Below are 4,730 nucleotides of genomic sequence, written 5' to 3'. Positions count from 1 at the left end.
TGCACAGTCCAGATACAAATCCTGAGATGACTGATGGCTCTTCTGTAAACATGTAGTTCTTAATGGATGCATGTAGTGTCATTCTCTGTGTTTGTAAAACATGAAAAAGTAGTTGTAGGATAAATGATTAATTCACTTCAGACATAACACTTTTCATGCTTCATCTACAGGGAGGTTGATGTATTTTGCTTTACAATCTGGCTGCATCCTAAATGCTCTTACAAAATTCTGAAATGGGCTTTTCAACAACTAACCCTTTCCTGGGAGTAGCAGCAATACCTTAATGCATCTTAATCAACCCAATGGCGTGTCTAGCCTGAGATAACTGCACTCTGACTTGTTGGCTTAAGGAAACAGTATTAATAAGCTACATATGAATGCAGGAATAAAACATTTTCAACAATGAAAGCAAATATCTCTTGCTTAATAAATTGTGTATTGGGTTCGTGATCAGAAAGGACTTAAGTATGTTGGCAATACATACTAATTGAAACTTAAATGAGTACTTAAAACATCTTTACAAAGAGATAGAGTTGACTGTGCCCAGTTGTAACTGATCTGTGTGGTAATGGCAAAATAGTAAAACTAATACAGAGATACTAAAATAACTAGTTTAATGAAAAAAAACTTGTGGGGTGTCATGGTGATTTGAATTGCTGTAACATTATATGAATGAAATAAATCTGTGGTTATCTATATTCTAGTTAAATTATTGCTGTCATGGTACAGGGTTAAGTTGCAGAGGATGTAGAAGGATCATCAAAAAGAGCCTTTAGAATATCTGATTAGATTGAAGCATGTCATTTACCTTGGGGCATTACAGCAGTCTGCAGCTTCAGTTGTGGAATTTCACATACAAGTGTGTGCACCATGTGTTTTCTGTTGTATTGAGTATGAATTCTTTTGCCCATGAAAAAGTATTTCCTGCGTACTTTAACTGATAGAATAAAATTGTTGCTGAATCTGTAGTGACAGGGGTCTGTCTCTAATCTACAAAAATTAATTTCTAGTTTAAGGTAGAATATTGTGTTGTATTTTGTGATTGCGTTTGTTATTTATCTACCTGATGCAGAACATAAGATGATCAGATCTATCTGGATTTCTACGTACTGATCTTTTTTGATCGTAAGCAAAGTGAACTGTGTCATCCCTTTTCCTCTCAAGAAGGGTTTTGTCCACTTCATGAAACCGCCATAAAATTCAGCTCTCTATTCCAGAGAAAATCAGAGGTGGAATAGTGGTGGGTTTAGAAAAAGCTGAGTTTAGGGGTCAAGACTGAAAGAGGGGCCTTGGCTTATGCCTTAGCAGCGGAGTTGTGTGATGGTGTAGGCTGAGGTGTAGGAGCTGGAGGGTAGTATCTCATAAACGTGACTGAGTTGTATGGGCAGCGCCTGCTTGTTTGTATAGCTGGTTTTAGCTGTAGCTTTTCAATTTAAAAATCACATTTGTAGTGCCAATTGATGACAGATCACTAGAGTGAGAGGAGATGCACTTACACATCCTTGCCTGAGAATGTGGCCCAGATTGCTCCATGGAAACAAAGGAGAGAAGAAGCAGTGTTGGTTTTTTGCTTTAAAATGTATTCCGTATGCTTGAAATGGAAATATGCCTATTCAGATTTCTCATTTATTTATCTCTAGATGAGGTTGTTTCAGTGGAATTGCATAAACTTACTCCTCCTTCACCCTGAATGCCAGTGCCCTGTAGAAGACCAAGTCTGCTACCTGTCTGTACACCCTCCATCGTCGCTGCTGACGGAGAATCCGCGTAGATGATGTCTTGACCTTGTTTACCAGCGTTGGCTATTTAAGATGGCAGCCACTTCAGCGCGAATGTCAGGAATCCCTCTAATGCAGTAGGCCTCCCGTTCTAAATTTACTCTCCTTATGGTTTATGGTCCCTCCTCTGTGGCTGCAGCAAGAGGCCCCTTTTTTATGACTCACCCCTCCTGCCCCCCTTCACTCCCCCGTCCCTGGCTCCCTCCCTCCCGCAGATGGTAACCCTTTGTGCACATCGCCTCTTTGAAAGAAGCGCTCGCTGGGTGCCTGGCAGATTGGCTGCCACAATGTGCTCTTTTGTTGCTGCTAGGTAAGGTCAAATTTGAATGAAATCCTGTAATTCAAAGGCTGTCCTTGGAACTTCGCGATTTCGGTATCCCAAGATGCTGGCAGGGGCCTCAGACTGAAGCACTCACAGGAGAATAGCCCTGCTTTTCTTTTAAAGCAAAGTTAAATTATTTTGCATTTGATTTTACAACCCTTATAACATCCTGTTAGTCAGCAATAATTAGTGTTGTAGTCAAATGCCTCATAACAATAGTTATGGTTAGACGACTTCAAGGGTTTTTTTGTTTCAGTATGCAGAAAAGGAATAAAAGGGGCATATACAGGAGAGTGAATACAATTTCTTCACTTTGTACTGGAAAAACTGGGAAAGGCATTAATTAATGTAGAAAAAAATTTCAAACTAGTGATTTTTCTCCTGCCTGTGGCAGTCTTAGTGGTATGTGCGTGTGCAAGTTTTGGGAGGACGTTCACAAAAGGCAGCCTTAGCAGAACACAACTGACTTCTTGAGGACACTCCAGGGTACCTAAAGTTAGACTTCTGCTCCCTCTTGTCCATAACGACACCTCACTCTCACGCTTGCTCCGCCTGCTGCCCCCCCTGTCATAGAGAAGCTGAGACAATTATTGGAGTATGCGCTCCTAACTCGCTTGGGCGTTTTCAGAGTATTACGTGGGAGAGACAAGTTAACTGGAGGTCTAAAAGTGTTTTTAGAGAAAAGATTTATTCCCGTGGAAAACTCTATTAATGGAAAGTTGATCAGAAGGTTTCTGTAATGCCTCTACTTAATCTGTAACATCATTTCATCCTTCAAATGGTCACTGTTACCTTAGAATACCAGAAAGTTAGTGTTAACTTTAAAAGTACTAGTTGTTTTGTTCAAGGAGGAGAAAACATCATTGTGCTTATGAAGTTGCTTTGGCTTAACCACGGCAGGATGTAGCCTTGTGAGCAGCATTTCATGAATAGTGTTATTAGCATGGCCAATATTTTTCTTTGTGCTACACTCAAGTCTTACACGCTGCTCATTTGCAAAGAATTAATTTGCTAGCAAATTTACTTGAGTAAATTACTAAAGTTTTTAATAATCATCTTTCATTTCTTTCCCTTATATGGCTCCTTTGCTCGGCAGTGTTACACAGTACACTGGGGAAGGCCACTGCGGGAGAAAACTGCCACTGCCAAACACTGGCTGGGATTTTGTAATGTGACTCAACTTGCCAGTGTTGCAACGCTGTTTTCTCTCCCAGTTTCTCACATACAAACATACTATGTAAAGCATTTACAGAGTAGCTTCTGTTCAGCATTCTGACTACACAGCCTTGCTGTCAAGCCTCAGGATGCAAGCTGATTGCCTGCAAAGGGCAGGAAAATTGTGTTGAAAGCATTTTAAGCAGTGCTGGGTGGTGAATTATCTGTTGTAGTTTCTTAGCCTTTTTCTGAGGAATCAGATACTGTTCACTGTCAGAGGGAGGATGGTGGGACTGTGGGTGAATAGTCTGACCTGGTATTGCAAATCCCATGCTCCTACTTTTACATGGAAAGGTATAACTTTCAATATGGTACTTTTATGATTCTTAGTTTCTGAATCTTAATATAGATAGTTCTTGCAATGGCCATTGTATGACTGTTCGTTGTCTCAGCTCTTTGCACTATCAGTGCAGTTATTTCACATTTGGCTTGGGTCACAGGAGCTGCTATGTGAAAGCAAATTGTGATTAAAAATGGAGTATTCAGAACTAAGATTCCACAGTGGCAGAAGGTTTTGTCCTCAATCTGGGGCTTGCAAGAGTTGCAGGTATAGCTTGTTGATTGAAAGACCTTAAGTTGAAACTATTTCCTTCCTGTGATAAAAACTGTCAGAATACTATTTAGACTGCTAACCCATTTGTTCTGCTGTTCTTGAGCTTGTGGTAAGTCACCAGTTCTGGTTTGTTAGCTCAGAAAGTGGTTGCTTGGTTCCTCATGAGCACCGAATTGGAGTTTGCATTTGGGCAACAGGCTTGAGATGTAAATTTTGTTTGCATGTAATAAGCAAGTACCTTGCATGAATACCCTTCAGCATTGGCTCACATGGATTAAAAGTTATGTTGCATAAAAAATGATGGTTACTATTTTGGGAAGTCTTATGTAGGTAAATATTTTAGTATTTTTGACACTATTTCAGTGTTGTGAAAGTGCCCAACTGAAGTTACTCAAAAAAGAGAAAGAGAAAACTAATGATATACAGCAGATCATGAACTGACCCATAAAGAGGCAATCTTCCAAGAAAGAGTGGAAGCTTTGGAATTCTTTTCCTGTTGTATTTTTGGACAGTACTAAAAAACTCAGGCTGTGTTTTGAAGACTTTTTATGTTCTTCCAGCTTTAAAGCAATTTACTTAGACCCAGAGAAATTTGAGACTGTGCTTGTTGAACTCAAAGGAGTCTGATGTGATTTGAAGCTGTCATGGTTCTACTTTGTAAAATTGTATGTTAAGAGGTAAATAACATGTAGATAGGATTTTAGCAGCCTTACCATTTTAGACTAGGATTATACAAAAAGCTCTAATGGGAACAGTAAGGGCCCAACGGCACCAAGCAGCTGCTGGGGAAACAGGTTTTAAAACTCATGTTTCTTAGTTCCTTTAAAAAGTAAAAATATCTTGTGTTTTATTTTACCTGCAG

Source organism: Eurypyga helias, unplaced genomic scaffold (genome assembly GCF_000690775.1).
Source record: "Eurypyga helias isolate BGI_N326 unplaced genomic scaffold, ASM69077v1 scaffold13504, whole genome shotgun sequence".
Taxonomy (NCBI): Eukaryota; Metazoa; Chordata; class Aves; order Eurypygiformes; family Eurypygidae; genus Eurypyga; species Eurypyga helias.
The sequence above is the reverse complement of the archived record's forward strand: the minus strand, read 5'-3'. Positions refer to the sequence as shown.